This window comes from Gracilinanus agilis, chromosome 2, assembly GCF_016433145.1.
Source record: "Gracilinanus agilis isolate LMUSP501 chromosome 2, AgileGrace, whole genome shotgun sequence".
NCBI lineage: Eukaryota > Metazoa > Chordata > Mammalia > Didelphimorphia > Didelphidae > Gracilinanus > Gracilinanus agilis.
In genome coordinates this window covers 718,891,701-718,913,440 of record NC_058131.1, presented here as the reverse complement: position 1 = coordinate 718,913,440, position 21,740 = coordinate 718,891,701, and the positions used below count along the sequence as shown (strand labels likewise).

Here is a 21,740-nt window from a genome sequence, read left to right as displayed (position 1 = left end):
CTGGAAGATCCTTCCACTCCAAGGAGCACCACCTTCCCCCAAACTGGTAGAGTCCTCTGGACCTAGAATGGCACCCGAGGTTCCCCGCCAACAGGAGAAGAAGGCTGGGGGGCTGCTAAGGCTCCCGACAGGCTTATGGAACCAGCCAGGGGGCAGGTCCAGATTGCTTCTCCATGTCACAGCTCCCTCCCATCCCTGTTTTTCCCTTTTGGGCCCCCACCAAGCCACGGCTCCCCCCTCCCTCTGCATCTCCACCCTTAGGGAGCTCGTTTTCTTCATCGACATATGGTGATCCTTCCTGGAGCCACACATATTCTTAGAAGCCTCTACCCAGACCTCCCTTTAGGGAAATGAGCCTGCATGTGTGCTGAGACCCTCCAGATGTTTGTCCGGCCTCTTTTCTCTAGCTTTCTCCAAGTGCATCGAACCCACGCTCGGGTGTGCAACGGTGATTTGATTCACCGCCAGGCGTGGGGCCGTGGAAGCAGAGAGAGGAGGGCCCACAGGGCCTTGCAGGAGGGCCTTCCACAAAATCCCGAGGCATTCCCGGACTCTCTGGCAGCATTACTCCGGGGAATTCTTTAAAAACACTCTTAAGAACAGTCCTTGCCCTACTTGGGAAGTGAACAGCTGAGAAGAGCATTTTTCATGTAAATGAAGCCTCATTTTCCAACATTTCTTTTAAACACAAAGGCCACGCATGCACTGATGCCCACAGACGGCTCTCTTGGAGGAGGAGGCCGGAGCATGCCGAGAAGCTGGCCGGCACGTTATCCTCAGACTCGGACATTCCTGGATTAACCCCCAAGTGGTGGCAGAGACAGACACCAGGACCCGATCTATCCCCAGATGCGCGGAGCCCCCCTTCGGAGCAGACGTCATCCCAGGGGAAGGGAGACACCTGGAACCTTCCTGAAATCACTAAAATCTCCGTCATTTCTAGCCCCTTCATCACCGGGGAAAGGGAGCAATTCGGAGCACCCGATAACCCCTGGGTTCAAGTTCTTGAAAGGCTGTGATGTAAAAGCCGCCAGACTTGGCACGGGGGGACAGGCTTAGGCGCCACGGTGGGGGGATGCAGGGAGGAAAACCTTCCTGAGAGGCGGAGCTGTCATAAAGCGGCTCGTGCTGCCTCGAGAAGCATCAGCAGTGTTGGCGGGGGGTCCGCGCTCTGGTCTCCAAGGCGGCCGCGAGGATCCTTTTCCAGGCTGGCAGTCAGGCTAGATCCCTGCACTCCATGCCAGCTCTGGAATTCTGCCCCAGAATTCAGGCCTTTCCCGCCTAACCAGGAAGTCAGAATGCCAAAGAGAACCTCGATCCGGGGCTCCCTTAGCCAGAAGCGGGTGGTGACCAGTGGACAGAGCAAGAGGCATTTGTGAAGCCCCTCGTGATGACCGCCTGGCACAGGAGGGAGAGCCGCCATCCAAGAAGCCAGAACTTTGGGCTCCAGGACACGGCGTCCCGCGGCTGCCCCGTTACTTACAGCTAAGTGAAGCTTCAGCTCGTCAGAGTTCTCTGGACTTCAGTTCCTTCATTTGTAAGGGAAGGGCATGGATGCTCTCCGGGGTCTCTTCCAATAAAAACGTTCTGAAGGTTTAAGAGTGGAGCACAAGCCTGGGGACAGGAGGTCCTGGATTCAAATCTAGCCTCAGACCTTTCCTAGCTAGGTGACCCTGGGCAAGTCACTTCACCCTCATTGCCTAGCCCTTACCACTCTTCTGTCTTAGTGCCAATACATAATATTGATTCTAAGATGGAAGGTGAGGGCTTTTGTTTGTTTGTTTTTTAATGGTAGAACACAAGATCTCTTCCTGCCTCAGATGAGGCCGTGTTCTTTGCCTCTTTGAAAGTATGGAATCCATCAAGATGGCAAACAGGATTTTTGCTACAACCTCCCCAACCTAAACCTTCAGGAAAAGACGTCAGCTGTCACCTGCTGACAGTAACTAAAATGAGATCCACAAGCGAGAGGCAGAAAACTGCAGAGGGTTTAAAAAGAGAAAAGAGCTCCTTCGAGGCCCCTCTCAGCACTGCACCACTCACTCCTTTTGGTGCCGTGGGTTCCAGGAGGACGAGCGACCTCCCCGGCTTTCCACCCCGCTCGGTCCACAAGAGGAGGCAAACGCTGGCTCTGCCCATCCACCCAAAGGACAGGTGGAACAAGGGGCAGGCAATGAAGGACCACGTGAGGAGAAAAAGAGCTTCACTGAAGGGAGGCCTTGGAGACTTTCTGCCCTCTCTGGTCTCTGGGTCTTTAGAAAGGCTGTTTGGACCATGCTGCCTCCTAGAAGGCCTTTCTTGAGCTTCCTAACAGTTCATGCCCCCCTGCTCTCCCTCCCTCTTCCCCCAAAAAATTATCTTATATTTATTTTGAATTTATTTTGTAGATCTTTACTTTGTATATATGGATATGTATCAGAGGACTAGATTCAAAGCCTGACCCTGATACTTCCTGTCCGTGTGTCCTCAACACACCCCTTACCTTCCCTGGGCCTCAGGCCCTTCAAGCTGGCTCCAGAACAGAGGTTCTTAAGCTGGGGTCCCTGATCTTTAAAAAAAATGCAATTAACTGTATTTCAGTATAATTGGCTTCCTTGGCAATCCTGTATATTTATATTTTTTTTATTGTTTTCTGAGAAGGGTTCCTTAGGCCTCACCAGACTATCAAGGAGGTCTGTGACCCACCCAAAAAGGTGAAGAATTCGTGCTCTAGACCCGTGACCCCAGGGTCACAGACTCAGGTGCGTCTTTGAAGCCCTAAGAAGTGCCGTTGTTGATCGGGCGAGCACCCCCAGAAGCCAGTATTGCTCCTCCTGAGTCCAAGAAGGTCAGGAGCGATGGGAGGCTCGTTATAGTTCCCCCGAAGCCTGCCAGGACTCTTGTCCCATAGGGCTGCCTTTTTATTTTAATGGAAGGTGACTTTTTCAGGAAGTAAGCTTTCGGCCCTGCGAGATGGTCCTCCGTCCATCCACCCAAGGCCCCGCTGCCAGACGATGCATCCTCATCCCAACACACGAGGCCTTTCTAACTTCTTTGGCAGAAAGAGGCCCGTCCCTTGGCCACCTTTGGCCCCTCTCGCCACTACGATCGCAGGACCATTTGGCAATGGGCCCAGCACAGAACTGGGCCTGTGACAGAGGCTGGTTAATGTTTGTTGGATTCCTCGTTCTGCAGACGCCTGTCTAAAGCCTCGTCAGAGCCATGCCCTGGGCTAGATGCTGCCTCAGAACTAGAAGAAGCCACAAGAGCCGCCGCCCCCCCTTTTCGGAGAGCCTGGCAGGCCCTTCTCTGGGTGAGATGCGGCAATGTGCTCCCAAGCTTTGGCCGGCTCCACGTCAGTGGAGGAAGTGATCCCCGGGCCTGGAGATCCGTCCTGGGATATCGGCCTCCGCCCATCTGGTTACCTGGGTCCACATGCTCCGGGCTCGGGGGAGCATCTTCGTCCTGGGGAAGGAGCCAGCCTCTCCTCCTCCTGATCGAGGCCTGGAGAGAAGTCTCCGAGGGGGGAGACTAAGAGGGACCATCTGTGCTGAGAGCGCAGCCTGGGAGCCTGCAGCCCATTGCGCCAGTCCATCCCCTTCAACAAGTCCTTATTAATTGCCTACTGTATGCAGACGACTGCTGAGCCAGCTGCTGGGAATACAAACACGGATGAATGAGTGAGTGAATAATGAGTATTTTCTAGCACTCACCATATGTCAAGAACTAGGGGTATGGGGAGAAAAAAGCTGACAGCTGATTTTTGCTGTCGATAATTTCATATTTGAATTGGAAGAGAAAACGCAGGAGTTCTGTCGGAGGGCAGATAGCAAGAGCCAGAACCCTACGGACGCCACAGCAGGGAGACGGCAAGGCCCGGGGGTGCTCGGGGGGCGTCAGCAAGTCAGGTGGCAGTGCCGATGCTAGGGCGGGGGGACGTTGGGAGGGAGGCAAGGGCAGGACAGATGGTAAGGCCGAGGGGTCCTCCGTGCCCCCAGAGGGGCTGCACTTAGCGAATCAGGCCAGGGGAGAGGCCGTATCTCTATTTCCAGATGTTGTCTGGCATCCCGGGGGTCACGGGAGGGGGGAAGTTGAGGCGAATGGCCTGTCTGGGGACACTAACCCTAATGTGTCCTGGGCCACTAGACACCGGAGGGAGGCCGGGACAACTGAAGAGCTGCAGGCTCCAGGGTAGCCAGGCTGGTTGCTGCCCGCAGGGCGATTAGCCTCAGGAAGAGAAGTCTGAGGGGCACATCATGTCTGTCTGCAGTATCTAAAGGACTGCAACACGGACGAGGGATTAAACTGGTTCTGCCCCACTAGAGAGTCAGAGTTTCAGAAAGGCAGGTGGAGGCGGGTGTCTATTTGCCGCAGGCCCCGGGTTCAGAGGGCCTGTGACGAGCCAGTGGGTTCTGCCTCCCTGGAGGCCTTCAGGTGAAGCCTGGGCAGCGGCTGACTGTGTCCTCTGATCCCGAGCTCATCCCAGGGAATTCCAGTGCATGGGAAGCCCCCTTATGGGATGGACTGTGGGATCCATCGGCTGCCTTCTAGGAAGATGATAGTGTCTGTGGGCAGAAGCCCGGGGCTGACCAGGGCCTTCCCATCCGGTGGAGATGCCTCTTTTAGATCAAGACATGTTTCAGAGGCAAAGCTGTCCCTTCTCCCGGGCCCTCAGACCTTCTGGCGAGAGTCGATTCCAGCACTACGTTCCGCTCGTACGGCCCTCCGTAAGGCTCTACGTTGGCCGCCATTCTAGAGCAGAAAGAGTGAGGTGGCTAAGGGGTTCTCGCATCATACCTTGTTGAGTAAATGGCTCAATGAATTAAGTGGAAGTCAAAAGACCTGGGTTCAGATTATGCCTGTCACTGAATGAATGTCTGCTAGCCTTCACTTCTTTATCTTATAGATGAGAACTAAGAAAACCTGCACCAGCGATGCCACATGGTGGTTGTGAGGCCCAAAGAGAGGTGAAAACAGCTGGAAAGTGCCCTATAAATATCGACTATCACTATTTTGTCACTAATTTGCCCAGGCAGGGCATTGTTCCTGCTCTCGGCTTCTCATCAGACTGTGAACGAGGCGATGGCTTTACAGTGTCATCGTTCTCATCCATTTCCCCAGACTCAGATAGCGGCAGAATAAGCCATCGACGTCTGCAATCTCATCAATGAGGGCGCACCCTCTTTCTCTTTCTCCCCAGGGCGCTCCTTCCCGCGCAGCGGGTGGCACTCCGTCCTGGGCACCCTCTTTCTCCCCAGGGAGCTCCCCACACCGAGGAGTTCTCAGACCAGCAGCCGTTCTGTTCTCTGTCTTTAGAAAGCGCACACAAGGAATGGTCAGGCCCCTGTATTGAAGGAACGACTGGCCGGAGGTCACCGATGGTCCGAGAGGCAGTGTGGGCAAGTTCGAGTCCATCCTCTCAGCTTCTTGGCTGGAAGGCCTGAGGGAGAGCCTGATTCCGTTGGCACAGATACGGTTTAGAGAGTACTCACATGCCTCCCCCATTTAGTTCTTTATACAAATTCCCACAAAACCAACCCTTAAATAGGATCGATATTATCATTCCCAGATGAAGGTGCTGAGACGGGGAAGATTAAAGGATTTACCTTAGAGACACTCATCTAGTTTGGTGTCAGAGAGGGGACTTGAACTCACGTCTTCCATCTTTAAGCCCCTCACATGATGCTGTTTATTTGTCTTTCTGAGTCTGAGTCAACAGATCCGTCTCCTGCAGAGCAGACAAGGAAGAGGAATAGAGTGAGCCGCTCAGATGTGTGTTAGGGCTGCCCTTTAGATCATCTCAAGTGAATGAGATCGATATTTTATTAGCCTATCTGGAAGCTATTGAGAAGCACGTGGGAGCTCTTGGAGATGAGTCCCAGCCAACAGCCCGAGGTGCTTAGCTCAGCATCGGGGCTAGACGTGGCCTCGTTGGCTTCTCCCTGGTAACACCGAGTGTCCTTTGAACCCTGGTGCCATCCGTGGCCACTTAGGAAGACACATCTGCTTCCAATGGAGCAGGTCCTGTAATGGCCTCAATTCTAGGGGTTGAATTTCAAAGGACTCCACTTTTTTCTCCTGCGTAAGATAGATCTTTCCAATACTTGCTCAAAGAACAATTTGTTCTAGCTGAGACCCTTAAGGTAGTCCACAAAGGGGCCATTTCTACAGTGTGTGTCAGCCCTCCTCCCTTCTGCCTATCAGAAGGCAGGGGGTGCAATGTCATCCTGCAGAGAAACCACCCCATGATGGAGGAGCTCCTATCAGCACTGAGCTGAAGCGGGGCTGAGGAATTCATTCTTGCACACAGCGGGCAATAGTGGGCTTGAACAAAGCTCACTGTGTCTAGAAAGAACTAGCAGGACCTTTTGTCCTTCTGACATAGTCTAGCAGCATCTGAGGAACCTCCGCCATCACCTGGGCCTACGAGATACTGCCGATTGCTGGATTCCTAAGATCTGAACTCCTCCCCTCTTGTTCAGCTTGCCCGTCCTGATCTACCCACACGTCCCACGAGTCTCAGCGCCACCTGAAGCCCCGCTACCTTCAACTCATAGTGAAACGGTCACTGTGTCTATTTTTAGATGCTCAAAGTTGCCAGGGCCCTCTTCCTTCTGAAATTATCTTGTATTGACTCAACTACATCCCCACTGTAAGAACAGCCCTTGTAAAATCTAAGCCTCTTGCAGATGAGGATTTGCTCGTTGAGTCTTCATATTCCCAGCATCCAACACCTAGGAGGCACTTAGTGAATATTTGTGGAATTGAATTGAATCATCGCATTATAGCATACATCAGTTAGGGATTAAACTCACAAAATGTTGAACTCACAACAACTCCTGCCCTTTAGGCACACAGGATCGCAGATCTCATTCTGAACAAATATAATTCAGGTTGTGGTTTTTTCACAATTATTTTGCATGTGGCAAGAGGAGGAATTGCCCAGCATCCCTGAGAAAGGGTAAACCCTAAGTGTAATTTGAAAACAAATGCCTGACTTCCACTCCAGTAGCACTCCTCAAGAACTATCCTTGTTGACTTTCACATACAGTATCAGGAAAAGAATATTGGTTCTAAACTCATAGGACTTGGGTTCAAATTCCACCTCAAGAACTATCCTTGTTGACTTTCACACACAGTATCAGGAAAAGAATATTGGTTCTAAACTCATAGGACTTGGGTTCAAATTCCACCTTAGTACCTGTGTGATCCAAGCCTCAGTTTTTTCCTTTGTAGAATTGAACAGGTTGGATTAGATCCTCTCTGAGATCCTTCCAACTCCAGACCCAGATTCTTATGGTTGTTGGCTGGTAACCTGGGGCAGATCACCTCTTCTGTGTCCGTTTTCTCTGTAATAGAATGAGGGGGTTGAAGCCAAAGGTCTTTGCCATCAGTCTTTCTAGCTCTAGACCCAGAGATCCTATGAATCCTGTAGATCAACTTGGTTTTTTTACTGGACCCAGAATCTTGACTTTGTCTTGCCTTGATGAGATATTTTTTAGCTTGTTTCACCTGAAGACTTCCCTGCTTTAGTACCACTGACTTCCTTGTCATTTGGTGGGTTGCACATCGGGAGGCTCCTGAGAATACCTCTCAATTTTTACCGATTGCTTCCTTTGCCAATTTGATATAGTTCTCCATCCTAGAAGGCAAAGAAAGCACATATCTCATGCAGTATAGCAAATCCACTGCATAAGATGTATGAATATTAAACACTTGGGTATGACAAGAACCTACTGAAATTCCATTAATATTTATACCAGGTCTGCGGGACTCGGGGAATTCTTCAGTATAAAATATTCCAAATTCCTGTTTGTGAGAAAGCAGCAGGCCTGCACTGAAAATAAAGTTTGGCCTTCCCGAAAACAGACTCCTTGAGCAGAGACTTTTGGGGGCCTCAAGTGTTCAGCAGGACTCAGCCGCATCCTCCATGAGAAGGTGCCCCACTGGCTCTCTCCCATGCTTTCCTCAGCAGAAGCTAAAGATATCAGAAGCAACTTGAACCTTTCAGCTTGAGAACATCTCCCAGAATTCTGAGTTTCCATTGGTTTTCATTCTAATGTCAAAAAATCCCAAGGTAGGGATTTCTTCCAGTGAAAGAAAAAAAAAATTTTAAGAGTCTGGGCAAACTGATAGATTTCCTCCCATGACAAAGAGCAAATATATTTCAATGGCATCATAAATATGGAAACTTCAGCATCAAATTAGTCTCTGGCTTTCGAATGCATCATTTTATAATGTCAAGGAGGAAAGGCCATCCATGTGCCCTGTGGGCTAGAACAGGTCTCTGAAGCTGGCCAGCCAGAGTGAAATCTTACTCCGGGCCATTCATAAAATTCTTTTGACTGGCTACAAATCAAAACCAAAATCCAGAATGTAATCGCAGCCCCAAGCGATGTCCAGATCACCAAACCAGATGCTTTCTCCAGAGGGAAACCCTGCCCACTTCAGGAAATGTCTCCAGCCATAAATCCCACTTCACACACGCAGTTTTATATTGGGTGTAATGCTGAGTTGGCCAAAATAACTACATAAAATGAGCTCAGCAAGCGATCCTTCAAGGCGGGGACAGCCTATAGATGACCACCCTAGCTAGGCGAGGTAGGACCCCAAACCCACAAAAAGCCCTCCAGCAAAATCTAAAAATGAAGCCCAAGCCAAGGGTGAACCTTCTGCTCTTGGAGACTTGGCCAAGGGAACCCCATTACCCGGCCCCTGGGGCCCAGCTCCTTTTGTTCTAACAAACTAGAATGGGACTGGAACTCTCTCCACATCCCTAGGATAAATGGATGTCTTCATAAAATGTAGGAGGTCGTCACCGTGGAAAGAAAGCATTCACTAAAAATGAAACTGGGGTGCACTCAGCCTTGCTGGAGACCAATTCTTTCACTGAACACAAAATCGACAGCCTCATCCCCAGCAAGGAGAGGGGGAAGCAGACTCTCACGTTCACATGGCTTGACTTCTTTAAAGCCGTGCATAGGGAGACCAAATGAAACAAGAGGTGGAAAGAGAAAAAGGGGGGATCCTTAGACGATTTGACTTCTGAAGCAACAAATAGGTGTAATTGTATGGCCTTCCCTTTCTCCTGGACATTATTAGCAACTCCACACCCTCAAAATAATAAATGTGAGAAAATTGGTAAGAAACATTTTTTTAATGTTGAATAAAATCAAGTGTCTGTCATGTTAGAAACAAGTATAACCGAATCAAAAGAAATAAATGCTAGGGCAGCTGGGTAGCTCAGTGGATTGAGAGTCAGGCCTAGAGACGGGAGGTCCTAGGTTCAAATCCGGCCTTAGACACTTCCCGGCTGTGTGACCCTGGGCAAGTCACTTGACCCCCATTGCCTACCCTTACCACTCTTCTGCCTAGGAGCCAATACACAGAAGTGAAGGGTTTAAAATAAAAAAAAAAATTTTTAAAGAAAGAAATGCTGAATTTTGGCATCCAAGGCCTGAATAGGAATCCCAGTTTTGCCATTTATTATCTCTGTGAGCTTGGACGAGTCCCTCCCCTCTTTTGGTCTCACTTTCCCTCCACTGTAAAATGAAGGAGTTGGACTACATGAGCTCTAAGATCTCCTTAGGCTCTAATAAGGAGTTCTTCCCCTTTTTGAGTCCTAGATCTCCTGGGCATTCAGAGTAGTGAAACCTGTGTACCTTTTCTCACAATAATGTTTTTAGAGGCATGAAATAAATAGAGAGAATACAAAGGAAGTCAGTGATCCTGAACTTGTTATCCGTTTTAAAAACATTTTTAAAGATTATTTCTCTTTGCTCACCCAGCCCGGAAATGCAAAGTTTGTAACAGAGAACAATGAGTTTCAAGGGTGGAAATACAAGGAAGATGACAAACTCTGTTTTGGAGCTATGGAGTTTGAAATGCTCGGGAGACATCCAGTTCTAAATGTCCAGCAGGCAATTATGGGTGACTGGAACTTCAGAGACTGGATGTCACCTGCATGGAGACAGTAAGCAAACCCATGGAAGCTGATGTGGTCCCTGAGAAAGCAGAGAAAGAAGAGAAAGTGGCCCAGAAAGGAACCTCGGAGAACATCCACAGCGAGTGAGCATGTCATCCATAGAGATCCAGCAAAGGAAACTGAAAAGGACTAGTCACTCACATGGGAGGAGAACCAGGAAAGAGAAGTGTGTGAAAACCTACGGAGCAGAGAGCTGCAAGAGGGAAAAGGTGGCCAGCAATGCCACATGCTACAGAAAGACTGTCAGAGACCGATGCTCCGCCCTGCCTTCTTCTCAGGCCTACCTTGGCCCCCCAACCCTTCCCGGGTCTTCTGCTTGTTTCCCCCCTCAGCCAGGACTCCCTGCCAAGAAGCATGGCCCCTGCACACAATGAAGTGTTGTTATTCAGGCCAAATGATTACACTTGAATGTTAACATCCACCTTTTCAAAGTTTTCTGCAGAAGGCTAAGCATGATCCTCCAGGAGCATTTTTTCCATTGTTTATGTCGGATTGTTTCCTGCATTTGGTTAAATTTACTTGTGTTTATTGCGTGTTAAGGGCCTGCAGCAGAACATCTCTGCCCGTCACTGGCTCTCCGGTGGGATGGGGGCCCTCGATTTGTTTTCAGTCACTGACGTGTTTGGGTCTGTGGGCGCATTCTGCCTGTGGTTTTGAAAATATGTTTATCTTTGGAGATGAGATTTCTATTGGGGGGATAGAACATGTATGGAGTTGTTTATAGAACACATCGTGTGTGCACAGCTTAAAAGAGGACAGGAGTATACATGGCATTTGTTTTAAAACATCCTTCTGCTCAGAATTTGAAAACGCAAATCCCTGGACCCACGTGTATCAGGTGTTGTCACTGTTTACTGCCTCAGACATTAACTCCTCAAGTCAGTACACTAGACCCAAAACAGGAGGCCAAGACAAAGCCAAAAAGTCCTGTTCGTAGGAGTACTGCTCTTTTTTAGCAAATAAATCATGTGGTCTGATGCCCCAGTCTAATGATGGGCCGAAACCCTCAGGCTCATCCATGGACCCAGAGCTGGAGCAGCAGATTTCCCCCTTCTTTGGATTGGCAAAGCTCAGAGATAGCGAGGAGCAAGTGTCCAGATCCACCTGCTGAATCCCTGTTGGCTCAGTGCTCTGGGGCTGTACCTATTCTTTTATTGGTGTCAGAAAGCCCCAGGGCCCTCCCCTCTAACCTGTAGTCCGAGAGTGGCCCAGAATACTTAGAGGGTAAGTGATTTTCCCAGGCTTACAGTCAGTAGGAATCAAAAGCAGGCCTTAAACACAGGTCTTCTTGACTTCGAGGTTCCCTCAGAAATAGAAAGTTGGGCTGCTCACTAGGTACTGACTGTGGACTATTCCCTGCTTTCAAGGCAGCGCTTCAATTCCTCCCCAGCAAAAAGGACAATGGGTAGACTTTGGAGTCCCCAGAGTAGCCCGTCTCCCAAAAGAGATCAATTACTGTCCTTTAATCCCCTCTTACAAACTGGGAGACCACCTGAGATCACATATACAAGGGGCTTTGCAGAATTGAAGGAGATGTACCCATGAGGTTGGTGGTGGTTATGATGGACTAGAATCTTAGTTGATTTTTTAGGGGGGGGAGTGGGTTGGCAAATATTTTGCCAAAATGTGCTCCCTACTTCCCCAACTTCTGGAACAGGTTTTTCCACTTTCTTCTGATTCAGAATCATCATTCTAGACTCATATGCTTCAAACTATGTGGTCCTGGGCAAGTCACTTAACCTCTGTCTGCCCCCAGTTTTCTCCTCTATAAAATGGAGATAATAATGGCACCTATAGCTCTTGGTTGTGGTAAGAGTAAAATGAGAATGTATTGCAGAGTACTTAAATTGCTCTCTAAATGTTATCTATAAACACATCTGCAAAATCTGCTGCTGTGGAGCTGAATGGCCGCAGACTCCAGCAGGGGCCCTGGAATGTCCTTCCTTCTTTGAAAAATATGAGCAAGTTTTATTGATGGTTTGTTTTACATCACAGTAATGTGAAACAACCCATCTCCCTCGATGACTCCTCCTTTATAGCAAAGAAAGAAAGAAAGCTAAGCAAACCCAAGCCACGCAGTGCTCATGCCTGAGTTCACGTGTGGTCTCTTTCCCCTAAAGATCCCCACCTCTGGGCTGAGAGGAAGGATGTTCAGTCAGTGGTTCTCTCAAACCACAATGAATCATGACTAGCTCAGGATTTGGCAACCTTTTAACATTTTTTTCATTTATATCATTATAATCATTTAGTATATGGTCTCCTAGTTCTGCCTCCTTTACTTTGCATCAGCTCATAAAAACCTTCCCATATTTTTCTGAGGTCTTCCTAGCTGTCACTTTTTAGAATGAAATCCTATCACTTCACATTGGTTTGTTTAGTCTTTCCTAACCCAAAACAGCGAGAACCCACTTGGGTTTTTTTCCTTTTTTTGCTACCCCCAAAAAGGCTACTTTGATGTTTTGGCATATCTGGGACCATTCCATCTTTGATCTATTAAATAATATATATATAAAGTATGTTTGATCACCACAAAATGCTGTCTACATGTCATTCGTTGTTATTGGCTGTTATATGTCCACTAATGGAATCAATGAGCCCAACTCTATAAACAGTAGAATGACAAAGACCACATAATTCCACAATTTTTTTATCAGAAGAGTTGTACCAAGGGGCAGCTAGTTGGCTCAGTAGGTAGAGAGCTAGGCCTGGAGATGAAAGGTCCTGGGTTCAACTCCGGCCTCAAACACTTCCAAGTTGTGTGGGCCTGGGCAAGTCACTTGACCCCATTGTCTAGCCCTTATCTCTTTTCTGCCTTGGAACCAATACGCAGTATAGATTCCAAGACGGAAGGTAAGGGTTTTGAGGAAGAGAGAATTTGGACCAATTTAGAGCACTGCTGAGCATATTAGTGAACTTGTTTCCTTTTCTATCATTTTAGCCATTCTGTGGGGCATTGAGTGCAATCTCAGAGTGCTTTTAATTTGTTTTTCTCTTAATAATTTGGAGCAATCTTTAAATGACTATGAACAGTTGCAATTCTCTTGAAAACTGCTCTTGGTTGAAGCAGACTTTTTTCATTCTGTTTTTCTTTTCTTTTTTAATGCAACCTGACTAATATGGAAATATGTTCTGCATGATTTCACATGCATAATGGTTATCATCTTGCTTGCTTTCTCAATGGGTGGGGGAGGAGCTGGAAGGAGAGAGAGAATCTGAAACTCAAAAAAATTTTAAATGAGTGTTGAATAATTAAATTTAAGAACAAAAATGGGAACTGCTCTTTTCCTTTGACCACTTGTTTATTAGTGAATAGCTATTAGTTTTAAGTGTTTGTTTCAGTTCCCTGTATATCTGGCATATCAGGCTTTCATTGGTGATATTTGATACAAAGATTTTTCCCAATTGACAACTTCTCCTTTTATTCTGTTGGCAGAGACTTTGCCCAAAAGCCCTTTGATTTTAGGTAATTAAAATTGTCTGTTCAGTCTTTGATGATCACTTCCAATCCGTATCTGCTTATGGAATCTCTCCCAAGCCAGAACTATTCAAGTTACTTTATTTCCCCCTCTATACATTTTCCCTTTTTTAAATATATATTTCAGTCATATCCTTTGCTATAAGTAGCACTTCTGAAACTGTTGTAGTGCCCAGAATGTTAACCAATAAAGACTATGACACTATTTCCCTGAGGATAACATCTTTTTTAATAAATAGGCCTTGTGATCAATTAACAAAGGATGCATCTAACCGTGCCTGCCTTTCTCTTTTAGGGAGGTGAGTCCTCTTTCTGACTGACCTGAGCAGGTGAATGTTTTTTAAAAAAGGATTTGGAGTTAGAGATCCCACCTCCTCCCCCATTACCGCATCACAGGAGGAGGGGTAGGACTATTCCTTAGGTGAACATTTCCCTGCAGCTTCACTAAGCAGGGAACAGTGGTGGACCCACCCTTCTCTGGTACTTGAAGAAAGGAAATGGCAGTTAGTTTATGAAACCCGGCTTCCTCCAGAAATTTTTGGCTGGAAAAATAGAAGTCTTAATCATGTTTTATTGGCTCTTTTCCCTATCGTGGGCCCAGTCACCCTAAATCTAGATGATTTGTTGAGCAAAGACAAAGACGGCTTGTGATTTCAAATGACTTGGGGAGAATGTTCTTGTTGATAGATAAAGGAGCAGGTCTCCACCCTACCTTAGCCAAAAAATAGGTCTCCCCCCAAGTTAGATGCCTTGAAGCTCCAGAGTAATTACGTTAGCTTAGGAGCTGCCTGACCTTAAGGGGTTAGAAGTTTGGTTTCACATAGAAATATTGCTAATAAGTTATACAATTCAACATTAATTTTCCTTCCCATATCTAGTAATAATAGGAATAGGGAGGCCTTGCTTTATCCCTATGTTAACTGGGAAAGCTTCCAATATTTCTCCTTTGTAGATAATGCTCTATTGGTTTTAGATAAATGCATTTTATCAGGCCAAATGAGGACCTTCCCATGCTTAAACTTTTATGTTATTTGTGATAAATAAATGCTAGAATTGGCCAAAGGCTTTTTTGAAATTGAAGTATTCATGTGGATTTTGTTGCTTGCGTGTTTTGTATTGTATATTGAATGCTATAGGTCAGGTGATTTTTCCTAACGTTGCACTCTTTCTGTATTTCTGGTACAAACTTAACTTGGGTTTAGTGATTTTTTAAATATGTGTGTGTTACTGTAGTCTTTTTGTTATAATTTGCACCAATATTCATGAGATTGCTTGGCTTATAGTTATCTTTCTATGCTCCCTAGCATGATATTAAGAACATATTTATTTCATGTGTGTCTTTTTTCCCTTAATGACTGAGAATAATTTCCTTTTTTTAAGATCTTTAATTGATTAATTTAGAATAATTTCTTTAATATGGGTTTTAACTACTCTTTAAATATGTGATGTGACTCATTTGTAAATCCTTCTGGATCAGAGTTTGCTTTTTTGTTTGTTGTTATTGGGGGGGGGAGTATTTTTTTTTGCTCTGTGTGTGTGCGTGTGAGTAGTTCACAGAGAAAGGCAGCTGAGTGGCAAGGCAGATAGCATGCCAAACCTGGAGTCAAAAAGGCTCATCTTCCTGAGTTCGAATGTGACCTCAGACTCGTACCAGCTGTGTGATCCTGGGCAAATCATTTCATTCCATTTGCTTCAGTTTCTTTATCTGGAAAATGAGCTGGAGAAGGAAATGGCAAACCGCTTTGTGAAGAAAATCCCCAACGTAGTCATGAAGAGTTGGACACACCTAAAATAACTAAGCAGCACAAAAGTTTTAGCATGTTTGATTCCATTTTGTAAGATAAGTAACTTAAGGTGGTTACTTCTTGTTTTGTTCATTTGTGTATTTTATCTTTTTATAGGTTATCCCTATTAAAAGTTTCCTTTAAGTCTTCAGTTTGTTTGGCACATTATATACATACATATATATATATATATATATATATATATATATATATATATATATATACTGCTTCCTGATCATTTTTCTTAGAATGTTTCTTCACTCTTTTCCACGAGAATGCCTTCATTTGACAATAGTCTCTCTCTCCTCCTTCTTGCCTTCTCCCAAATTCACTTAACTTGGCGTAAATTGCAATTCAAAGGGCCAGGCTTCAAAGGCCATCTAGTCCAGCCCCTCATTTTAGAACTGAGGAAACAAAACCCCAGAGTGGCTAAGTGACTTGTCCAAGAGCATCTAGGTAGGAGTGTCAGAGATGAAATTGGAACCTGTGTTCTCTGACTCCAGAACCAAATGCTTTTTCCCCTGGGGAAAGCACAGAAAGCTATAACCATGGTCTGGGCCAAAGCATGCTCGATGATCTCAGCATAACAACCAGGGAGTTGAGCCATAGAGAGGCCACAAGTTTGCAGTAAGTTGCAATTGAGAATAGAATCTCCACTGTTGAAATTGCAATATTTCAAACGGTGTCTTATGCTACTCTCACTGCGAGAAAGTCTCTTTGCAGTTATCCTTTCCTAGAAGTCATCCTTAGCTCATCAGCAAAGTCATCAACAAAAAGAATGAATGGGGCGACGTATTTTTTTTAATTTTGCTAAAGATTTCTCAATTACATGTAAAATTTTTAAAAATTTTGGGTTTCAAATTCTCTCTCTCCATCCTGTCACTCTCCCTCCCTAAGAAGGCAAGTAATTAATTCTGTTTTGATTATACATGTGAGGTCATGCAAAACATATTTCCCTATTAGCATTATGAAAAAGAAAATACATAAAACAATAAAAATAAAGAAATTTTGGGGGCAGCTGGTTGGCTCAGTGGATTGAAAGTCAGGCCCAGTGATGGGAGGTCCTGGGTTCAATCTAGCTTCAGATACTTCCCAGCTATGTGACCCTGGGCAAGTCACTTAACCCCCATTGCCTAGCCCTTACTACTCTTCTTCCCTGAAACGAATAGATGGTATTGATTCCAAGACAGAAGGTAAGGGTTTAAAAATAAAATAAACTTTTAAAGTATGTGTCAATCTCTATTCAGAGTTCATCAGTTCTCTCCTATTATGGATCTTTTAGAATTGCATGGATCATTGCCATGATCAGAGTTGCTAAGTCTTTTACATTTGATCATCCATTATAATACTGCTCTTACTGTGGACAGTGTTCTCCTGGGTCTGTTCCCTTCCCTTTGCATCAGTTCATATAAGACTTCCCAAGTTTTCTGAAACTATGCCTTCATCATTTCTTAAAGCACGCTAGTATTCCATCACAATCTTCTACCACAACCTGTTCAACCACTTCCTCATTTCCAATTCTTTGCCACTACAAAGAGCTGCTCTAAATAGTTTTATTATTTTATCTATATAATAGATCCTTTAACCTTTTCTTTCATCTCCTTGAGATATTGACTTTGTAGTGGTATTGCTGGGTCAAAGGGTACACACAGTTTTATAGCCCTTTGGACATAGTTCCACATTGTTCTCCAGAATGGAGTTGGACTAGTTCATAATTCCAACAGTGCATGTGGCCCTATTTCTCTACATCCTTTCCAGCATTTGTTATTTTCTTTTTCTATCATATTAGCTAATATGATAGTATGAGGTGGTACCTCATAGTTTTTTAAATAAAAATTATTAAACTTTGAAAAATAAAAAATAAAAAATACACTAATTTGCATTTCTCTAATAAGTAGTGATTTAGAGCATTTTTTTGCATGAGTATTGCTAGCTTTTATTTCTTCTGAAAACTATCTGTTTATATTCTTTGCCCATTTATCAACTGGTAAATGGCTCTTATTTTTATAAATTTGGCTTGGTTTCCTATATATTTTAGAAATGGGACCTTTATTAGTGAAACTTGCTGTAAATTTTTTTTTCTAGTTTCCTGTTTTCCTTCTAATTTTGGCTACATTTGTTTTGTTCCTACAAAAGTTTTTCATTTCATGGAATCAAAATATCTACTTTACTTCTCATATTCCTCCTTGTCTCTTTTTTGGTCATAAACTCTTCCCTTATCCATAGATGTGATAGGTAAATTTTTCCATGCTTCCCTAATTTGCTCATGATATCACCTTTTATGACTAAATTATCACCTCATCTTGGTGAGGTGTTGGTCTGTTCCTAGTTTCTGCCAAACTACTTTTCTATTTTCCTAGCAATTTTTGTCAAATAGTGACCTCAAAAGTTGGGATCTTTGGGTTTATGAAACACTAGATTACAATGATCATTTACCACTTTGTATTATGTACCTAATCTGTTCCACAGATCCAACACTATTTCTTAGCCAGTACCAGATTATTCTGATGATTACTACTTTGTAAAAGCATTTGAAATCTGAAACTGTAAGGCCTCTTTTTTTAAGATTTTTTTTCATTAATTCCCGTGATATTCCTGACCTTTTGTTCTTCTTGTTACTATTTTTTCTAGCTCTATAAAACAATTTCTTGGTAGTTTGATGGGATTGCAATGAGTAAGTAAATTAATAGAATTGTCATTTTTATATTGGCTCATTCTTTTTTTTTTACTTTTTTTTTAGAATATTTTTCCATGGTTACATGATTCTTATATTGGCTCATTCTACTCATCAGCAATTAATACTTCTCCAGTTCTTCAGATCTTTCTTTATTTGTATGAAAAGTATTTCGTAATTGTTTTCACATGATTTGGGGATTTTTAACATAATTTTATGTTTGTCTTAGCAGATAGACCCCCAAGTATTTTATAATGTCAAGTTATTTTAAATGGCATTTCTCTTTATATCTCTTGCCGTTGGATTTTGTTAGTGATTATAGAATTTATTTGTTAGTGTTATAGAATTTATGTGAGAATATTTTTTTAACCGACAACTGTTGAAGTTTTTTAATTGTTTCAATTAGTTATTTTTTTTAACCCTTAACTTCTGTGTATTGGCTCCTTGGTGGAAGAGTGGTTAGGGTGGGCAATGGGGGACAAGTGACTTGCCCAGGGTCATACAGCTGGGAAGTGTCTGAGGCAGGATTTGAACCTAGGACCTCCCATCTCTAGGCCTGACTCTCAATGCACTGAGCTACCCAGCTGCCCCTCAATTAGTTTTTTAGTTAATTCTCTAGGGTTCTCCAAGTATATCATGTTATCTGTAGAGAGATAGTTTTGTTCCCTCATTGCCTGTTCTTGTTCCTTCAATTTCTTTTCTTGCCTTATTGCTATACCCACTATTTCTAATATAATATTGAGTAATAGTGATAATGGAAATCCTTGCTTCACTCCTGATCTTATGGGAAGGCTTCAGGTTTATCTCCATTACAAATAATTCTTGCTCTTAGTTTTATATAGATACTACTCTTGTTTTAAGCAAGGTTCCACTGATTCCTTTGGTTTTAATAAGAATGTCAAAGGCTTTTTCTGCATCTGTTGTTATTTTTATTAATAAGATCAACTATGCTGATAGTTTTCCTAATATTGAACAGGTCATGCTATCCTGATATATATACCACCTGGGCATAATGCATGATTTTTGTGATATTTTATTGTAACTATTTCATTTAACATATTTGCATTGATATTCATTTAAGAAATTGGTCTATAATTTTCTTTTTCTGTTTTTGCTCTCCCTAATTTAAATAGTGGCACCATATTTGTGTTATAAAAGAGTTTGGTAGGACTTTTTCTTTACCTATTTCCCAAATAGTTTTATAGCAGTATAGTTAATCATTCTTTAAATGTTTAGTAGAATTCAATTGTGAATACATCCAATCTTGGAGATTTTTTTCTTAGGAAGCTCATTTATGGCTTGTTCAATTCCTTTTTTTCTAAGATATATTTAAGTATTTTATTTCTTCTGTTAATTTATGCATTTTATATTTTTTATAAATATTCATCCAATTTTTCTTAGACTGTCAGATTTATTGGTATATAATTGTGTAGAAGAGCTCCTAATAAACTGCTTAAATTCAAGCTTCATCATTGATATTTTCACCCTTTTCATTTTTGATACTGGTACTTTGGTTTTCTTTTTATAATCAAATTAACCAACAGTTTGCCTTTTTCCACATAAAACTAGTTCCTGGTTTTATTTATAAATTCAGTGGAGTTTTTTAGTTTTTTATTTTATTAAACTCGCCTTTAATTTTCAGGCTTTCCAACTTGGTATTTACTTGGAGATTTTTATTTTTTTATTTTTTTAACTGCATATCCAATTCATTTATATGTACTTTCTCTATTGTATTGAGGTAAGTAAGTATTTAGAAATATAAATTTTCCCCTAAATACTGCTTTGGTTGCCTACAAGATTGGTATGTTGTCTCATTGTCATTGTCTAATGAAATTATTGATTGTTTCTGTGATTTACTCTTTGACCCACTCATTCTTTAGGATCAGATTATTTCATTTTTGTTAAGTTTTAATCTATATTTTCATGGACCTTAATTAAGTGTAATTTTATTGCATTTTGATCTGAAAATGATACATTTGATATTTCTGCCTTTCTGCATTTGTTTGTGAGGTGTTTATGCCCTAATACATGGTCAGTTTTTGTGAAGGTGTCTCATACGGCTGAGAAAAAGGTATACTCTTTTTCTATTTCATTCCATTCTCTTCAGAGGTCTATCTATCTTACTTTTCTAAAATTCTATTTATCTCATCTGGTTGATTTTTTTTTGTTAGATTAACGAGTGCTGAGAGAGGGAAGGATAGTTTTACTGTCTTTTTCCTTCTATAATTCTTTAACTTTTCCTTTAAGAATTTGGAGGCTACACTATTAGGTACATATATGTATAATATTGTTATTGCTTCATGGTCTATACTATCTTTTAGAAAAATGTAGTTTCCCTGCTTATCTCTTTTAATTAGGTCTAGTTTTGCTTTTGCTTTGTCTGAAATCCTAATTGATATCCCTGCTTTTTTTTTTTACATTAGCCAAAGCATAATATACTCTATTCTAACCCTTCATTTCAATTCTATGTGTCTTTCTGTCCCAAGTATGTCTCTTATAAAAACCATATATCGCTTTTGAATCTATTCTTCTATACACTTCCATGTTATGGGAGTGTTCATCCCATTAATATTCACGGTTATAATTGCTATGTATTTCCCTGAATCCTATTTTTTTTCTCTGCTTTTCCTCTCTTCTTTCACTCTTTTTGCCTTCAAAAGTGTTTTGCTTTTGACCACTGCTTCCACCAATGCTCCTTTCTATCAGCACACCTCCATTTTTTATTATTCATTTTCCACTTTCCCATAGGGTAAGATGGATTTCTACACCCAAGTGAATGTGTATGTTATTCCCTCTTTGAGCCAATTCTGATGAAAGTTTTAAACATTGTCCACAGCTCCCCCAACCCAATTTTCCTTCCACTTTAAAAACTCTTCCTTTCACACCTCTTTTATGTGATATAATTTAGCCCATTCTGCTTCCCCTTTCTCCCAATGCATTTCTATTTCTCACCCCTTAATTTAATTTTTGAAATCATCATAGTCAATTCACATCCATATGCTCATCCATGTATACTCTAACTGATCTAATAGTGATCAAAGTTCTTAGGAGTTATGAATATCATCTTATCATATAAAAATATACAGTTTAACCTAATTGAATCCTTTATGATTTTTCTTTCATGTCTACCTTTTTATGCTTCTCTTGAGTCTTTTATTTGAAAGTCACATTTTTTTATTCAGCACTGGTCTTTTCATTAGGAAAGCATGAAAGTACTCTAGTTCATTAAATATCCTTTTTTCCCTGAAAGATTATATTTAGATTTACTGTACAAGTTATTCTTGGTTGTAATCTTAACTCCTTTGCCCTCCAGAATATCATATTCTAAGCCTTGTTATATACTTTAATGGTAGAAGCTGCTAAATTTTGTGTTATCCTGACTGTGGCTCCACAGTATTTGAATGGTTTCTTTTTGGCTATTTGTAAGGAATTAAATTTAGGGATTTGACTAAATATGTGAGAAGTCTAAAATAATATGGTGGCCACAGATTTAAAATATTATAGCTCAAGTCAAAATGACTTTTAATAGTTTTTATTTACAAAGAGGTAGAAAGAGTAAAAGTAGAAAAATGCAAAAAAAAAAGGGTAGAGAAGATGTCTAGCCTATCACACTAAATATTGCTCTGGTGCTTGGCTCAGCCTGGCAGGACTTGTTAACCCTTGACTGGTGTTCCACCCATGTGGCCTCCTCTAAGATTGGAAGTCCTCTCCAGAACTAATCTCTCCAGGGGGCAGCTGGGTAGCTCAATGGAGTGAGAGCCAGGCCTAGAGACTAGGTTCAAATCTGGCCTCAGACACTTCCCAGCTGTATGACCCTGGGCAAGTCACTTGACCCCCATTGCC

The 21,740-nt window shown here is 42.8% G+C and overlaps 1 protein-coding gene across 1 annotated transcript in view; it reads left to right on the top strand.

The window, feature by feature from the left end:
- RNLS (renalase, FAD dependent amine oxidase) overlaps window positions 1-21,740 on the top strand; it is a 242,495-nt gene that overhangs the window by 204,632 nt on the left and 16,123 nt on the right. The gene's annotated exons all lie outside the window — the stretch shown is intronic.